At 31.1% G+C, this 20,055-nt stretch overlaps 1 protein-coding gene across 26 annotated transcripts in view; it reads left to right on the top strand.

Moving 5' to 3' along the window:
* The first annotated feature begins 892 nt into the window (after positions 1–892).
* The window catches only part of LOC129906991 (serine/threonine-protein kinase MARK2), a 157,585-nt gene continuing 138,422 nt past the window's right edge, over positions 893–20,055 (top strand). For 10 of the 26 annotated variants that reach the window (XM_055983004.1, XM_055983005.1, XM_055983002.1 and 7 more), the window contains exon 1: positions 896–1,534. The gene's annotated coding sequence lies outside the window, so the exon portion shown is untranslated. Of the gene's footprint in view, positions 2,379–20,055 lie in introns of all 26 variants that reach the window. The other 16 variants (XM_055983020.1, XM_055983019.1, XM_055983001.1 and 13 more) reach the window with 7 other exon arrangements.

The raw sequence follows: 20,055 nt of genomic DNA, 5'->3' as shown, positions 1-20,055 counted from the left end.
TAATATATCAAGATGAAAAAAATATTTAAGTGAAGATAATAAAGTCAATAATAATATCAGATAAAAAAAAATTAAAAGAAACGTAAAAACTTTGCGTTAAATCAATTTTCCTAAATCCTGGCAAATCCTCCCCCTTCTACCCTACCTAACGAAATGAATACTCGAGATATAATTTATGGTGGTGGTGGAAATAGTGTGTGATTGTCTTCTTATTTGCAAATTCACTGTATGTATGTCTAATGATATCTAGTTTTACTTGCACTTTGTTTTTGGTTAGATTTTTCTATTTTACTGCAAATATATTTAAAAAGAAAAATTGTGTTTTCGATTCTATTTCAATTCGATTCCTCGATCTGGTACTTCCATATACCTGGATCGAAATTTCGATTCAGTTTCAATTCGATCTTTAAATCGGTCATACAAACGGGGTAATTCTGAAATCCTATAAAACACTTTCAAGGCTTGGCCGCACCGAAGGGAACATGCGAAACATAATCCCTATGGATCGAGAGTGTGATTTTTGAGTCAACGTGTAAAAACAGAATACTATTCCAAAATCCAAAGATTATTATTCCTCGAAGGTAACCCTGTGTTAAATACTGGGAAATTTTCTTGTATCAAAACTATATACTTGTCTCATCTGCGCAAAGCGCGATGGCGCAACTATATTTTTACAGTATAACTTTTATTTGGCTACCTCTGCATAGGAAAAGTCTGAAAGTGTGTTGTTGATGTAGATATATCTCCATAGCTCTTCCCACAACCTATCAGACGGGTCACTTTCTGTGACGATGACTTCGCCATTTGTCCCTCTTACTCTAATGTACAGAAGAAAAAAAATGTTTTTTTTGTATTCGTTTTGTGTTGATGTTGACTTTGAGTTTGGCTGAGAGCTGAGTCAGTGTTGGGGTTACAGCGCGTCAGGTCAAATCTGGGTACTGTGGATGGTTTCCCGTTATATTTATTTTTATGCCACAATTAGATAAAAATATCAACTATATACCGAAATGGGAAACGAAAACATTTGAAAATAAATTATTTACAGAATGTCAATTTTATAACCAATTCTTTTCTGAAAGTAAGTTCAAAGGTAAAAGAAAAACTATATCAATGTGCCTACGTCATCATTTTCAATCTACATGTTAAAAGGAATATTTAAAAAGATTATTTTTCGTCTGGTACTGCATACGTCAAAAAGAGATCGTCATCCCGGAAAATAAAAATGGGATATTTTACGTCATGCATACATACAACCTAAAACTTGGATACGAAAGAAAAAAAAAAAAAAAACAGGCGCACAACCCTGCTGCTCTCTTCTAGCTCAATCGTTTATTTCTGTTCGGTGTTAGCCATTTGAACACATCCAAGTTGAAATCAAAGATGGCTGCCGTCGTTCTTTGCGAGTGAATTCGTGTGTGCAAATTTGGGAATTAATTTAATGGATAATTGCCGTGAAAATTTAGAAATTTTTACTAAATTCAATCCATTGTGGCAAATGGAAGTAAATACTAATCAAAAATTGCAGTAATTTATCGTAAGTGTGCGCGAAAAAATCATTTTTCCAAGCAGTGCAGATGTGGAATGGAGAATTTTTGTCAAGAAAAGTAAAAACTTTTTTCTTTCTTTCAACTGCAGAAAAAGGATTTACTTTATCCACAATTTGTGAATAGTCTACAGAACACCAATCTTATCTGGACTTTAATTTACAGTTTAAAATTTTAATTTCGTTGAATTTTTTTCTCTTTTATGTATTTTCTGTGAAAAATTGTGTAAAAGAAAATTTGATTCCATAAAAAAAAAAAATAGTCCCCAATAACTATTTTTTCCATATTCCCTTGTCAGTGTTAATATATATATACATATATATCTGCATTTATATAGAAGTATTTGATGGTGTGAGTTCTTGCGGTCGCAGAGTTTAAGTTGTGTGCGAGATTTGCGGTGATGTGTAACTGTGTTCGAGTTGTGGGTTGTGCTTGTATGTGACCGACAATGGGAAAATTTTTTGAGTAAAAGGATTTTTCATCCGAAATCCAAACCAACAAAAGAAAGAAAAAAAAAAAAAACAAACTCAGTTTTTTTTTCTTCAATATTATTATCTTTTCCTTTAAGATTGTGTCTTTATTTAAACTAATTAAAACTTGTGTTTATACATTTATTTTTTATTTTATTAAAATACTTGTGGTAATATGAATTTCCCATTGAAATAAATCTAAAAGTGAAACCGGATTATTGGAATAGATCATCTCTTCGTCATCATCATCATCGTCGTAGTATGGCCGTCGCCTTTATCCCAATCGAAAGATACAAGAAAAGCAATAACCAGTAGAAAACTCCGAACCAAGTCAAGAGAGAATACAAAAAAGGAAAAGAAAACGGTAAGAATCAATAAACGTTGCATATTAAATGGTGCCTATTCCTGAAGTACGGCAGAACCAGAAAACAGAATAAAAAAAAAAAATAATAACCAGTCAGGCTAAAGGTGGGATTGGGATGTAGTTGCGCCCTTTATTGTCGATTCGAGGTTGAACTGGTATGGCCTGACCATAATCTATGTAGGTAGCAAGATGGAAAAAAATGCACTACACCTTTGCATAGGTACGAACAAAAAAAGTTATTATTTAAGTTTAAATAATTGACTTTATCAGATGAATTTTTATTTGAGGTAGGTATATATATTTTGTCAAAATATGAAAGACGCACAAATGTTTGTCGTTCAATAACTTTCTTTTAAATTAAGGAAAACGAATGTATACTAGATATATCTGCAGTCTACTGGGTGCAGTAATACATTCTACAATAGAACGTGCATTTTTAATTCTGTGATACAAAAAATGTTAAGGAGTTGTCTCCGTTTCTTTAATTTCAAATTAAAAAACTTTAAAGTTCAAAATATGTACCTACATATTTTAATAAGTTTATTAATATTTTGTTTATTGAGTTAATTTATTAGGTTCACTTGCACTTAGGGTAGAGTTGCTAGCAGGGTCGGACTGACCATTTGACCGAGTTGGTGATTGCCACCCGGGCCCTCAGCTATCCCATAGTTACAAAATAGAAATTCTTAAAGCACATGTAGAAAACAAGTACAAATAAAACAGTCTCATGGCTAAAGAACAGGGGCTGGTTTAAAAAGTGCAGGCCCTAAATCGGACTATTTGACTATATTATATTTATAATTGAGGCGCTCAGCGCCAAAACGGCCTTACCCCAAAAATTTCGTTTTGAAAAAACAGGTTTAAAGAAAATCATATTTTCAGGGTTTCTTTTTTAATGGCTTCTAATAGTTATAAAAAAATATTATTTAATTCTCAGTTTGTATTTTTTTTTTTTTAGTTAGGAGTATTGGCTATACTATTGGGCTAAGGTCTGATATTTTTTTTATTCTGAAAATAAATTTGTTATACCTACCTTGTTTAGGCAATGGGCGCATTCACAAACCTAGGTGCTACGTTGTCGACTCGTTCTGATTGGCTGAAAAGAACTAAAAAATTAGTTAAAATTTGCCCTCCGACGTAGTGTAAAAATTTTCGACTTCATAGTTAGCTGACATTTCTCAGTCAGCTGTTTGATGGAAACAAATTTTATTTAAATTTTAAATTTGGTGGAATTGATGAAAAAAGCATATAAAATAAAATTAATTGTGCAGTATGTGAACATAAATCAGGAAATTGAGGAATTTCAAAGAAAAAAAGCTATTTAAACCACTCAAAACACATTTTTTTTATTGCATCTGTCACCTAGTGCAAGTAGTGCAAATTCGCATTCCAAAAGCTAGTTGAAACTCGACTACGTACAGTGGCGACAAAATAAATAGCACATGTACCCTAAAATTTCTAAAATGAAAGTTGTTCGCTTTTTTTAACTTAAAAGAGCTGTTTTATTAATGAGGAAGTAAGAACACAGACATATTTGATTTATTAAAAAAGAAATTAAGTACATTGAATTCTTTAACAAAAAATAACAACAAAATCATTAATACAGCTCAAGTTTTTTAGGACAAAATAAATAGCACACTTCCTAAAAACAAATTAACAACAATTTTAACACAAATAAAAGAAAATAACTAGTATTTGGTTGGGTAACCCATATATTTATCACAGAATAAAACCAGCGGTTAATAGTATTGCATTTATTAAATGGAAAGCCAGTTTTATAAATAAACAAATAACAATTGGAATTTTATTTAAAGGAAATATTAGTTCAGCTCATAACAAAGTTTTTGATTAGAATAATTAATATTGAAAAATAATTTTCTGATATAAAATTATTTACTAACTTAATATAAAAAACAAAAAAAAACTTAACTTCAATAAATAGACGTTACAAGACTCCGAAATCGTTCAAAAGGTACTGAATACCAAGCTCGTCCAAATTCCTGCCAAAGTTTGTCCAAATTTGAGCTATCAGACCTATTAATCGCTTTTCCCACGTCACTCTACAAGTCCTCAATATGATTCAGATCTGGGGACTGGCTTGGCAATTCCATAACACCGATTTTTTGAACGGATAGAAATTGTTTCACAGACTTAGTCTTATGTTTTGGATCGTTATCCTGTAGAAATGTCCACTTTAAAGGCATTTCCTTCTCAATAAAAGGTAGAATAGTGTCCCTTAGGATTTCCTTGTACTTAAGGTGGTCCATAATACCCTCTATCCGATGAAATGGCCCCACACCATGCCAAGAAAAACATCCCCAAACATTCCGTACGGAAATTCCCCGCGTGGGGCAGTTGAAATGTGACCCGCAGTATAAAATATAGACTGTTAAGGATGGTGGGGCTAGTATTCTTGTTTGGGGATGTTTTTCTTGGCATGGTGTGGGCCCATTTGGGGCATAAGAGGCATTTCCAAATGCCCCATACGGAAATTCCCCGCGTGGGGCAGTTGAAATGTGACCCGCAGTATAAAATATAGACTGTTAAGGATGGTGGGGCTAGTATTCTTGTTTGGGGATGTTTTTCTTGGCATGGTGTGGGCCCATTTCATCGGATAGAGGGTATTATGGACCACCTTAAGTACAAGGAAATCCTAAGGGACACTCTTCTACCTTTTACTGAGAAGGAAATGCCTTTAAAGTGGACATTTCTACAGGATAACGATCCAAAACATAAGACTAAGTCTGTGAAACAATTGCTATCCGTCCAAAAAATCAGTGTTATGGAATTGCCAAGCCAGTCCCCAGATCTGAATCCTATTGAGGACTTGTAAAGTGTCGTGGGAAAAGCGATTAACAGGTCTGATACCTCAAATTTGGACAAACTTTGGCAGGAATTTCGACGAGCTTGGTACTCAGTACCTTTTGAACGATTTCGGAGTCTTGTTACGTCTATTAACCGCTGGTTTTATGCTGTGATAAATAATAAGTATTACCCAACCAAATACTAGTTATTTTCTTTTAACTGTGTTAAAATTTTTGTTAATTTGTTTTTGTTTTTAGGAAATGTGCTATTTTTTGTCCTAAAAAACATGAGCTGTATTAATGATTTTGTTGTTATTTTTTGTTAAAGAATTCCATGTACTTAATTTCTTTTTTAATAAATCAAATATGTCTGTGTTCTTACTTCCTCATTAATAAAACAGCTCTTTTAAGTTAAAAAAGTGCGAAAAACTTTCATTTTAGAAATTTTAGGGTACATGTGCTATTTATTTTGTCGCCACTGTATGTGCCATAAGCTTAGATTATTTTTCAAATGACGCTGTTTGTTTGTTTTTCGCTAAAATGCACATTACAAACTTAGGACCCACAAGAATTCGGCATGTGAGTGATAACTTAAAATCATATATACAAATATATATGGATGGGTCTATGATTTGGATGTACCTATGTATAAGATGTGAAAATCTTGCAGAGCCTCGTGGTTAAATTCCAAAATAAAGTAGGTGTAGGAATTTTACTGTTAGAAAGCAAAACTTAAATCGTCTTGAGTTAACTTTTTCAAATCGTAAAAGTAAAATCAATAATGTACCTACCTATTAATAATTTTTTCTAGGAAACATTTTTATTAAAAAAAAAAAAATGCATTATTAATGCAACTTATTTTGGGGATGGGTTTTTTGAGAAAAGAAATGCTTACATATTAATATATTTAGCAAGTGGGTAGTGGTACATGAAGTAGGTACCCTCAAGGACAATTTCGTATATCAGTTACCCAAAGTCAATGCACCGTTATTTTTTAATCCAAAGTAACACTTGTTCCTGAACTGTAAAAATCCAATTTTACACTTTATAAGAATGTTCAACGACGCTCTTCTGGACTGTTCCAGACAGAAAAGAACAGCTTTTTGGTGTTCATTGAGGTTTTTCTGTTCTGAACTGTTCTAGTTTCCTGTTCATTGACGCTGTCTAGAACAGTTTAGAACAGGATATTCTGTTCTTGCTTTTGAGTAGGAACAGGTTAGAACAGATTCGTGGAAGTGTCAAAAGCAAAGCTGTCATTTTTTGTTTTTGTTTTGATTTAATTGTGAGAGAAGTACTCTCGTTTTAATTATATTTTCCGCAGTAAAAACACAAAAAAACAGATAAAACAAACGAAAAACGATAAGCAAAAAATTCATATAATTTACAATTTGTTGTTTTCTTTTTGACAACTAACGTTTAAATAACTGTTCTAACTTGTTCTGATGTTTCTCTCGAAACACCCATAGAGTATATCCCAAGAAATGCGTGGGTAAAGGTTAAAGCAAAAAAACCATCCTTCAACACTATGGGGAAGCTCAAAAGTGCATAAAACCAATTATAGGTACGCCATTATTAGTCTTATAGAGTAAATTCCAGTACAAGAAAGACACTTCTTCCAGTATTTAGAGCGATAATTGTGGAAAACACCGAATGATAAATTTTTCAAACTTTGAATTAATCTTGGGGTGAAATTTTAATTAAACCATTAAATGAAAACCAGGGGGGTCATTCCGTATCTCGATTATCGTCAGACGTTAACGTTTGGACGATAGAGTTGCTTCACGTAAAATGAAAAACGTCAATCGTTTGGACGATCACGTTTTCGCTATAATTTTTTTGCTTCACGGAAGACGAAAATCGTCTAAACGTACACGCAAAAACGTTGACGTTTGGACGATAGCTAAATAGCTCACGTTTTCCATACGTTTATACCCATTTAATGTTTTTTTTATTTTTTCAAGACTGACCAAATGTAATATTAGATTCGTGTTTTTGTTTATTATTAAATACAAAAACCATCAAACGATATGGTTAATTTTTGGGGTTGCTCTAAAAAAAATTAAAATGACAAGTTTGTCCTAACAAACATAATGTATGTATGAATTATTTTAACATGTGCATATAAAAATATAAAATAGTTGTTTTTGCAAGAAAAATGCAAGTAAGAAACAAAAAAAAATTAAAACAAATATTTATTTTAAATTTTTCTTCAATTCATACTACAACTCACCAAAAAAAATGACAGGACACAAAAAAAAAAAAACAAAACAACAATGCAACTTCTTCCTCTTATTCTTAATGACAGACAGAGTCAGTATGACATTTAAAGCAGTTTGAGAATTTCTGAAACCTGTCAAACTGAGCGAAGAAAAAAACGTAGACGAAACGTATTTCGCTGAGTTGCGTGAAGCAAACTGTGGACGATCACGTCCACGATAAACGTTTTGACGATAAACGTTTTGAAAATTACGGAATGACCCCCCAGGAGGTAGGTACCTATTCATAGCAAAATGCAACTTTTTTTGTCTTAATGATTATTCTCCCAAAGAAAAAAGTTACACAATAAAGCTTGTATTGTGCGCAATTGATCAAACTATTAGTCCGCATTGATCAAACTTGCTAGGTATTAGTCCTCATTCATAAAACTAGCTAGGTTTTAGTCCTCATCCAAAAAATACAGTGGACGTCCAGTATAACGAATGATATATTGTTGAAGGTCATTCACTATATCGAGAGCGTTCGCTATATCGATCGAATTTTCAATTTTAAAGTTCAAGTGACCTCCACTCCAAAGCGTTTCGCCCAGGTACGATAGTGGGCTCATCAGTTAGCTCTGTCGTACCCTCACTAAGACGCCTTATTTTGGTCGATGTTTACCGAACCGATGCTTAATAAAACTTTCAGTATGAATATACTGTGAATTTTAATATTCATGCTGTGAGTTTTATAAAGTGTCGGTAAAGACTTCAATTCAGGCTTAAAGCCTTCTGGATTTCAAACGACGATGCAGAAGGCTCAACTTTGCTCATCTGTACAATACGCCTATCGCCTTGACGCACATTTTCTTGTTCTACCGCGTGTTATGGGTCTTCCGTTGAATTTGATTGCATTGGCTATGGGAGAACCCTATTTAACCGTAAATTTTTAAGTAGGTTTTCCCTTCTTTACGCAGTTTGGTATGAGTTCCCGTTTTTCCTCATTCCAGTGTTTTGCTCTTCCCACTTTAATTTGATTAAAGACGAAACAAATAGTTTTTTTTTTTGAAAAATTGTTAAAATCATATGAGTACTTGCTTTTAAACCCAAAATAAATATTCTAAGTTATAAAACGCTTTTAAATTCTTTAAAAATAACCTAAACTACCTACTATTATTTTGAACAGGTCAAAATTAGAAAGAACAACCAAAGGTCAATGAAAAATTATTTGGCACCTTCTTTTTCATTTTAAAACTACGATACATTTATTAGTAATTGACCGTTACAAACTTTGACATCAAAGAAATTAATTTTTTAACCATAGAAGCACCAAAAATATTACAAATGTTATTTTATTGCAGGCACTACTATTATTTTGAACACAACTCTATATGTATGTATGTACTTACAATACAATGAAAGAAAATCTTTTCAAGATTAAAAATCATCCTCATTTTCTGTTCAGAGTATTTACAATAAATAATGTGTTTTATTGTCTTTGCTAAAAAAAGCAACAAGTACGCTCTAAGAATTCAAAATAAATTTTGATAAATTCATGAATGACACTATTTATTTATTTACATATACATTTTAATTCAATTACCTATTGTTTTTGCTTAAAAAAACATTGGCTATAGACGTCATAAAGTTACACTTTATACTACATCAACATCACTCGCCTTGCTCTCTACTTGAGTGAGATATGTTTGATGTTTTATTTTGGTTTAAGTAATTTACGCTTCCACTTACTATATACGAAAGCAAATGTCAAAGGGCACACTTAAATGTACTTTCTATTGAAAGCTGTGAGTGGAGTGCATGTGTTGTTGAAATTTCTGTTTCTGATTTTTTTTTTTTAACATGAGCAAAATGTGACTTCATTATAAAACGACTTAAGGTACGCTAGTTGTCATTCTTAGGTGTTGAATTTATAATAACTAAGATAAAAAAAAAAATAAGTGAATATAAATCAATAATTCCCGGGATAACAGATTCAGCAGCGTATGTAGGATGGGCAATTCATAATGTGAAAAATGAAATGAAATTAAGATGGGCCTAACTAAGAGAAGATGGTTTTCAAAAAAATTATAATTTATGGACTTACATATACATAAAAAAATATAAATTAACTAATTTGGGCATAAGTTTTCAATATAATTGCAAATAAAATATTTGCAGCGACGATATGTCGAGAATTCATTGCAAAGACTGTTGTTCTTTTGCTGAAGAATTTTTGCCTGTACACAAATGTTATTCAAGAAAGTTGATACATACAGTATAGTCAGCATAATTATTTTAACCAATGAACAGATCTCAATCTGATGAGAATAATTTGTAACGGTTACCGTAAGAATGTATTGAGCGTAATTTCTAAAATTGTTCAGGAAACGAACAAAAAAAACATAATTCTAGTGAGAAAATGTATGGGTTGCACAGCGAAACTCGAACCAAAATGTGGCGATTAACTCATAGTATAGTTCCACTTAAAAGTCATTTTCGAAAAAAACGTCACTTAATACATTCTTACGAGCAGGTATTAGTATAGTGAATCTCATGGTGGTTAAAGTCAGTTATATAAGTGAAAAATTGCTTTGAGCAGGGTTCGAACCTCGGTCATGAAATTTTGGAGCAAATTTGAAAAAAAATTTCCAAAATTTCCGGAGTAGATTTGAAACAAAAAAAAATTCCTACTTATAAGGAATTTTTTTTTAATAAAAAATAAAATAATAAAAACCTCATAAATGCAAGTGGTGAAAATGTGTATCCTTTCTTTCGGGCATACGATGAGACTCCGTTCTGCGGGCATGCTTTCTTCAGACCATATTTGGCAGATGAGGTTGTGTATACTCCAAACCAAGTCATCTTCTGCTGCTTTAAATAGTTCGGCAGTAAAGCCGTCAGAACCAGCAGCTTTATTGGACTTAAGCTTAGTTATGATATGACTTCCATTACTTCGATCAGATCGTGGAACTGAAATGTTAATATGCCATAGGTCGATTTGGAAGATTTAGTCGGCCAAAAGTCAATTTTTCAAAGTAAAGTACGCAGCTGAAGCGAAACGAAAAATTTTCAAGTCTCCAACAGTCAACAGCGAACATGTTAACAGAAAAATTCCATCGAGTTCTATGACAAAGTCAAAATAATAAAAATAGAAAGGAAAAAATTCGAGAAAAAACATCAGAAAATAAGTTTTAAAACAAAAACAAAAAAAAAATCGTTCAAGATTTCGTTGTGCGATTTTTGTAAGGAAAATTTCGTTTCGCTTCAGCTGCGTACTAGGCTTAATGGTAAAAAAAAACTGAAAATAGTCAAATTAAGAGAACAATGCCAGCAATGCTAAATGCTAATGCACCATCCAAACTTCTACGCTTGACAAATTGAAAGAGAAAGAGAGGTTGAAAGCTGATGTTCCAAAAGGTTCATTTCTATTAGAAAAGAGTAAAACATCAAATTCTTCATTGTGTCAGATCATTCATTTGGAAACCAGTATTTGATTTTAATAAAACTGGTAATAAATAATGGTTTTTGGTATTTTTTTTAAATATGTAACGGTTTTTTAATACTATTAAGTTCAAGGTCATTTTTCAATCATTTAAAAAAGCTTGGAAAATCTCTGAAATCTACCTGAAAAAAGTATTTTTTTTTTCTTAAAAAGTGCTGGGTGATATTATGTATCGCATAAGCGAACAAACGTTTTTGCGTGTGCGAAAGGTTTGCTTCAGGCCATGAAGCAAATCCTTCGCACACGCGAAAACGTTTGTTTTCTTATGCAATACAGAATGTAACCCTTGATTTTCAACGAACTTTTATTCGACGGAAAAAAGACGTTTATACTACACACATTGATTTGTTAATAACCAGAACTATCCACTTTTATATGAGTCTGAATACAATTTGACTGGATTAAATAAAGTTTCTTAAATAAAAATAAATATTGACTTTGACTGACTCAATTTTTCTTTCTACTTTTTCTCGTTTTGGTTAATAATACAGTCAAACCTGCGTAAATGAAATGACAAAAAAACTTTGGCTCTATTTCTTTTAATCATGTTTTTCAGTTAAGCTGATTTTTCAATAAAAAAAGTTAAAATTTCGAAGGAATAACATGTAATATCTGGGTTTTTATATTTAACGAGTTAAGTCAAGCGGGTTCAACTTTAGATGTTTAGTTTATTTTAAGAATGGGACTATTTTCCATTAACGTATACATGATAATATATATGGTTTAAAGACAAAAAACAACATAAAATAAAAAATCGAGCAGCTATGTGCTGCGTTTTCAGTTTTTCTCAAAAAAATCGGATAATGGAAATATGGCGTTGCCATTTTTTTTTTTCGAAAACTGACAGTTTGGTTATTTATACATGTCTCGTTAAAGGATGGACCAATTTAATATTTCTAATCATTTGAAAGGATTGTGTTTATTCAAATTTTCAAAAAAATAAAAATGAAAACAAAATTTAAACAAAAATTTTGTTCATGATTTATATTTTTATAACCAAATCGTTAAAATTTATTTTTTATTATTTATTTATGTACTTTTTATTATAGGAGTACCTAAGTACGTGCAACCCAGTCCGTGCATTTATTTTATTTATTTTTTTTTTTTTTTTGAAAAACTGATTTCTGTTATGAGCTTTGTTATTTATATTTTTGTTATGTCAGTGTCCAGCACGTAACGCTGAGCAAATCGAAAATGTATAGTGCGTTGAGCAAATATGTTGAACAAAACTTTATAATAATAACTTAGGTTTTGATAACGGGACCTTTTTTATTTTGGAACTTTATGCATTCATGCTTTTGACTTGTGAAAGACGGTATGTTGATTGTTTTAGATACATTTCTTCATTTTTACTTGCGTTTGGATCCTGAAATACTATTTTTATTTGAAAAGTACGTATCCTTTGAATACTATTTGCAATTAAAACACTAACATGATTAAGCTCATTTCATGATACCTTCCAATACCTATTACATCGAGTAACTCTTGTGTGCTGTAATTTAAATTTAAGTGCTTCAGCTAAAGGTACGGTTGAAATTAGTTTTCCTTGTTGACTACATACATATGTACATACATTGATGTATATATATATATGCTTTGAAATAATGTGCATGAAAACACGTATGTATGTATTTATAAAAAAAAGCTTGAAGTGTCTTCACAATTTCATATAAGTATGCAGCAGCAAGAGGTTACGGTTGCAGTAAGTGCATGTAGGAACACAATATCATTGAGGTTAACAATCACTCATAACGTGAATGATGATCCAGCTTGGGTAAAAGTTCTTACTGGTTGGACTGCAACTCGAATTATTGTTCTTGTGTACTAACTATTTTACCTTCTATGAAGACCTTGACTGCTGCGTTTTAAATACATTTTATTCAGATATATTATACTTACTCCATTTTCTTTTCGCAATCATCCCATTATTTGTTTATATGTCTATATTTTTTGAAACCAAGCCTATTTTCTAATGCAATTAATTTTGTTCATATTTCTCAAAGCATAACAACATTCTTATAAAAGTCGAGTAGGTATTTCATTCGAAGGTAAAATATTTTTGTGCAATAAATATAGGTAGATTGTTTTTTGTGTTTAAAAATTAATTTCTTAAAATGAAAAGAAATTGTATCAATTAATTAAATAAATTACACTGGGCAGCAAGGGTGTTTTGTTTTATTAAGTTTGATGAATTTTTCTCGAATTCAAATTCAAAAATGTTCTATCAGCTCTCGTTTTCGAGTTCTTCTTTTTAAGCATCTACAGTTGTTTTTTTTTCATGCGGTTTGATTTTCGGAAAGAGACAGTTGGTGAATAAAAGTTTACTTTTCGTAAAGATTAAAGTTAAATAAAAGTTAAAGTTAAACCAATAAGAAACAAAACATTCATGCAATCCAATATTTCATCCATAATTCTAAATCAAAGTTTTTTTTACCCAATAAACTCGCCAATGAAAACTATCATTAGTTAGTTAGTGTTACCCAACGGTTGAAAGAGAGAAATTATTATAATTATGCGACAGCTATCGAACGTTGTATACCTATGCTCTAAAATTAAATAACTTGAAATTATACTAGTTAAAATGAGTCGCCGACGCGTAAGTCGTCAATCAAATGATCTACAAGGATAAAACTTGTTAATGTAAATATTGATTCAATGGGCGGGGTATATTGAGATACATGTTCAACACATTAAGACTATTCAATGTTGTACCAAATGCGTGGCACTTAACATCGAAAAAAATGATAATTTTGTCTGCGGTTTATAGGCAATAACGATTTTCATTATGACTTTCATTTATTAATTTTAGCGAAAGTTTTGATACATCATTTTTAAGGATTAAATTTACATGCAAAACAAGAAATCACTAATATATTTGGTGTGTTAATAAGCGCTTGATGTTAACTATGACTTTGAGATATGTAATATTTTTTTCTATTGATTTTCTAAAAAAAAACAGCTTCGATAACTTCACTAGTGATTATGATTTGCACATCAGACAAACCAATTAAAATATCTCATGAAAAGATCAACTATTGAATTTGGCTAGCATAACCTTTTGTTTAGATGTACTTGAAAATATGTTTCGAGGTATAAATTGTGTTTATATTTTTTTACTAATAACGAAAAAAGTAAGAAAACTTACCATCGGGCTTTATCCATCATCAGAATCTTGTAGGTGTTTAGTGAATGTTTGATTTTCGTAGTGTCTCTCTTCATTTCAATATAATATAATCTTTCATTTAATCGAAGTTAACTCGGAAAATTTGAGAATTTATTCTAGGACTGAAAGTGACATGAGGTTGACATGTCTAAAGTAGTATTTGATAGACTTTTGTACTTTCTTTTCGTTCATTGTATTTAGACATACAAAATATAGGCATATGAATAAGCCATCCCCAAAGTGCATTGACATTGTTTTACGCTTTTACTAACTAATACACACACACGTTTCATGATGAAATCATTGCTTCTACTGTCACACGCAAACACAATTCCATAAATTGTGTTCCATATCTGGAACGCTTCGCTGACTGACTGTGAGTAGCTCGTACAATTAAAGCGGACCATTGATTTATTTACATGCTAAATCCAATTTTAGCCGGCAAATAAAATTAACATATTTATTGTTTTGTTTTTAATATAAACTTAATGGAAACTACCTAAATGGTGTAGCGGTGTGCCGATGAGAGTGAGTAAAACTTTAGAACTTTACCTCAATTAAAATACATTTTTCATATTTTGTATTTTTTTTTTTTTGCTAAATTTGTATTTGATTTTGGTAAAAAATATTTAAATGCTGATAGTTTAAGTTGGACGTGTGGTATTTCTTATCAATTTCTTGTGCTCTTTATCATAATTATAATTAGAGGTGATAGTAAAAAAATTAAGCAATTACCTTCTTATTCTGGGGTACGTGCCTTGCGAATTGGATAATCATTCAAACTACATATTCTATTTATTGCAAACGCCTTATAAGTAAAGATTTTGATTTAAGACGTATGGTTAAACAATCTCGTGTATGTGTTTTCATCGCCAGATTTTGTTTTGCCTAACAATTAAAAAATTTACTGTTTATTACGAAGGACCTTTCTTTCCTACAGCGGAATCGTGTTTATTAGACTGGGCCAAAAAAATAAAATATTTTTTTTTTGAAAGCTACTTCGAAAATCTTGTTCAGGATGATGAAAAAAAAATTTGGTGAAAATTTGAGCCGTTAAAAATAATTTTAAGAGGGGTATCATCGGTGTTTTTTATTTTTATACATGATATGATGTGTTACAACAGAACTGCTAGACGATCAAAGTAAAAAAAATTTCTGTTCATTTTTTCTTATATAAAATTAAATTTCCTACAAAAAAGATCTGATTGAAAATTTTCGTCAGACGAGCCGTATTCGAGTAATTAAGCTTTTTAAATCGAAGTGTTTTTTCAATTTGACTGTTTCACTTTGGAATTTTGTGATGAGCAAATAAGTGAATAGAAAAATAAAACCACGACAGATTCTTATAGGAAATTTAATTCTCTACAAAAAAGGGTCTCTTAGTAATTTTCCCTAAATTGAGTTCTGAAGAAGTTATTCACGATTTAAATCGAGAAAAAAATTAAAAAATCAATTTTTAAATCGTGAATAACTTCTTCAGATTACGGCTCTTCTGACGAAAATTTTCAATCAGATCTTTTTTGTAGGAAATTTAATCTTATATATAAAAATGAGTTCGTTTAGTGTGTGTGGCCGATAAACTCGCGTTTGGCTGGTCCGATTTTGGTAATTTTTGTTTTGTTTGAAAGGTATTAATATGTAGATGGTTTGTATCAAAAAAAAATAATACCTTTTCTCGCATCTTTACATAGCTGTCAATATGTACGAGTAAAAAACCACTCTCGCTTTTTAAAAATTTTAACTAAGCTTAATTTGTAAGCTTTCAAAATAATTAAAAAAGTCTGATTTTGAGTGAAACAAATAATTATTCGTCTTGTGATATTAAATCCACAATGGACTGCACAAATAAAATGTATATCTCTGATTTTCATTAAGGACAAATAAGTAAAGCATTGGCACATCAATCAGAGTTATGGTTTGTATCTACATATTATATATATTTCTCCTGTGCGTTTGTTTGTGACCCTACTCCTAAACGACTAGACAGATTTTTCTAAAATTTTGTGTGAAATATATGTGAAAAGGTCCATCCGAAACAGGTTTTGTTTTATAATTGGACCCGGTAGGTGGCGCTGCTGTCAAGTTATAGGCAAATTCCATATTTGGGGTCGAATAACTGAACAGATTTTTGTGAAATTTTGTTTATTTGATAAGGTCTATCCGTTACAGGTTTTGTTTTATAATTTGATCCAATAGGTGGCGCTGTTTTCAAGTTATAGGCAAACTCCATAGGTGGGGTCGAATGACTGGACAGATTTTTGTGAAACTTTGTGTTATGACCAGGTTCATTCGAGACAAGTTTTGTTTCATGATTGGACCCAGTAGTTGGCACTGTTGTCAAGTTTTAGGAAAATTGCATATTTTGATTTTTGTGAAACTTTTTGTGTCTGATATAATTTATTCGAAACATGTTTTGTTTCATAAATTGGACCCGGTAGGTGGCGCTTTTGCCGAAGTAGTTATAGACAAATTTCATATTTGGAGTCCGAAAGACTTGACAGATTTTTGTGAAAGTTCATTTGTGTGATAAGTTCCATCCATGTTTTGTAAATTATAACTGTATGCGGTAGGTGGCGCTGTTGTCAAATTATATATAGAAAGACTTGACGCTGTTGTCAAGTTATCGTTAAATTCCATATTTGGAGTCCGAACGGCTGTATAGACTTTTATGAATTTTTTTTGCGTTTGATAAGGTTCATTCTAGACAGGCTTTGTTTTATAGTTGGACCCAGGGGCGTACGTTGAGTTGTCTGTTCCCCGGGGCAAGACTACATTTTTGGGGCCCCTTTGATATAGAAAATAAGAACAAATAAAAAAGGACGTATACGCCCACTTATTTTTTTTTGGGGCCCCTGATGTACCTATCATTTGTTGGGCGCTAAAATTATGTAAGTAATATTTTTTGGGCCCCAAGATAATATGTAATTTTTCTTTCAAAGAAGCAATTTTTTTTTGGGACCCCTAAGGTAATACTTTTTTTTTAGATGAAATATTATGTGACTGGCTACCAATTCACTGAAAAATATAATGTGTCTCTCTTGTGTCCGAAGTGATTCATGTCAAGTATCTTATCTTTTTTGCTTCGATACTTTTATAACCAGTTGCCTTCTCTACATTGTCTCCTTACGGGGCCCTGGCGTGTTGGGGGCCAAGATTTTATAGGGTAAATAGGGGTAACACGACATTGAAAAAAGAGGCTATTTTCTAAACGGTAAGTCGTAAAGAGTTGACTTTTTTTTTAAATGATAGACAAATTTATTCAATAGTTAAAAAAGGTATTGAAAAAATTCCAAAAAATTTCAAAACCAAGTTGTGAGGGTTTTTTTTGCAGTCATAGACCTTCGACAAAAGACTAATTAGAGGTACGCAAAATTTTGCACAGAAATTTGAGTTACACCATAAGAAAGATATTTAAAAAAAAATTAGGGGTCTAAAACGGATTTTTTTCATAGGCCCTGTATTTTGAAATAAAAATTTTTGAAAAACAACCTAATTTTTAGGGACATTTTTGAGTAGTCTTTTATTTTTTTGGAATTTTTAAAAGTCTGCAAAAAATCTCAAATTTATAGGAAATATAGGTTTTAATCATGCGCATGTACAAACTTTTGAATTTTTAAAATGATTTTTGACCGAATAACGTGAAAAACAATTTTTTTTTGTCCCAAGTTTTTTGGCCGTTTTTAACAGTTTTTTATTTTTATCTTTTTTTCTTCAATAGATAAATGAATGAAATTTACAGTGTAGATAGATATAATAGGCAAGACTATATTTGTACAAAGTTTCAATTAATTTTGTAATGACAAATTTGAAATATCGGTAAAATAAAACTCTATTTTTCAACACGTTACATCTTTTGATCTGGAGCTTACAAAAATTTGATTTATCTTTATTGAGCATCCTGATAATATTACCTTTCATTTGATATATCACACATAACGCTACATTCACTACAAGCTTCACAATGGTAAATTAAAAAACTTAAAAAACGTTTTTAACATAGGCCACTTTTTTTTTAATTTTAAAAGTGAATATTTTTAAATTAATTGGACGAACTTTTCAAGTTTTGATTTCCTTTTTGTATTGGGAATTATGACAAATTACAAAGTCGAAAATAGAAATAAATACAAGAAATGGCGGAACGAAGTCCGCCGGGTCAGCTAGTTTTATATAAGAAAAAATGAACAGAAATTTTTTTTACTTTGATCGTCTAGCAGTTCTGTTGTAACACATCATATCATGTATAAAAATAAAAAACACCGATGATAGACCTCTTAAAATTATTTTTAACGGCTCAAATTTTCACCAATTTTTTTTTTCATCATCCTGAACAAGATTTTCGAAGTAACTTTCAAAAAAAAAAAAATATTTTATTTTTTTGGCCCAGTCTAGTGTTTATGCTTGTTTTATATATTATATGTATCTTGTTCTTTTCCAACTCAAAGAAACAGCTCGCGATTAGCAGAGCACAAAACCTTCGTTTAATAAGCCTGTTTGTAACAGAGATCCATTGGAGTTCAATGACCCTTGGAAATGTTCAGAACAGTATTTTCTGTACTTGCTTTTAAGTCAGAACAGTCTACAAAAGATTTTTTATTTCTCATGAAACTGTTCTGTTACATTTGTTGTCATGTAGTTTTCGATTGGATTCCCGGAAATGCTTTGACACCAAAAGTCTTCGTAAATAGTTGTATTGGCACAAAAATGACAGATAGAAAGCTCTCAGAAAAGAAATTCTCTTGGTTTCAAGTCGGAATCTACTCAAAACCACTTATACATAAAAATTAAAAACCTACTCAAACGTAAAATCAAGCTTAGGTTAGGTTAGGTAGTAGTGGTTGTCAGGCAAATTACAAGACACACTTAGACCCTTATGGATCCATTGTGATACCACAAATGACTAGCAAGTTAGGAACTCACTAGCCGAACCTATCCTTTTGAATAAGGATATACTTTTTAACGTCCGTTTTTACTAGATCGCTTGTGTTCTCGTAGAAGCATTCTCCTAGATGGAGTTTCAATCTTAAGTCTGAAGCCATATTTGAAAATTAACTTACCAAAGTTCTGCTTAAATTGAAATATAGGAATATATTGTAGTCTTAGAAATTGTATTATCTTTTTTCGTTGCTAATTTTCTTTTTTCTCAGGATACAAAAGCATAAGAAAATATGAAATAATGTATGGAAAATAAATAGCTGCTAGCTAAAGAGTTACAAACATACGATAAACCCATATTTTGATATTTAACCTTGAATAACTTTTTTCGTGAATATAAGAGTGATAAGAACTTTTTACAATCTATTTTTAAAAATAATTCAAAGGCCTGATCCGAATTTACTTCAGAGGCAACACCTGTTTGGAATGAACCAAAAGTTGTATGTTAATAATAATAAAATGTTATTATATTATATTTGAATTCATCCGATATGAGTATAAACCATGTATTCCCTTATTTCAGTATAATATCTTAAATTTTTTAAAGATAATGCCTGTCTTAAAATGACAAAGAGGAACCCCTTTTTTTCAATAGCTCAAACCAAAAGAAAGGCTCTCAATATATGAACAAATTTCTCTCTACAAGAAAATACAATAGCAAAAGAGAGGGTCATCCAAAGGATCCTACTTTCAAAAAAAAAAAAAAAAAACATTTTGTTTCTTTTATACCAAGTGAAGAGCTTTTCAAATTAGAATCTTAATGGTTTTATTTCTTACCTTAAGTCTCGTAACCTTTCAGACATTCTACACCCTATAAAATTCTTATGAACTACACTCTTTCTTTTTTTTTCATTTATTCTTTTATATCCGTTGGGGAAATTTGTTTGAATAGAAATTCTTTTGTATTCACAGAACAAAAAAGATGTTAATTATAAACAAGTTCAAGGCCTAGGAAATAAATAGACCGGAAATAGTAGTATCTATTGCAAAAAAAAAAAATAGTTGCATTTTTCCACGGACGTTAACGAAAATAAATAAATAAAAAAAATTACCCTTTAATTCTCGTAACAAATCACGTTCG

The sequence above is a fragment of the Episyrphus balteatus genome, chromosome 1 (assembly GCF_945859705.1).
Source record: "Episyrphus balteatus chromosome 1, idEpiBalt1.1, whole genome shotgun sequence".
In the NCBI taxonomy this organism is placed as follows: domain Eukaryota; kingdom Metazoa; phylum Arthropoda; class Insecta; order Diptera; family Syrphidae; genus Episyrphus; species Episyrphus balteatus.
Note: the sequence above shows the minus strand (reverse complement) of the source record. Positions and strands in the feature narration are given on the sequence as shown.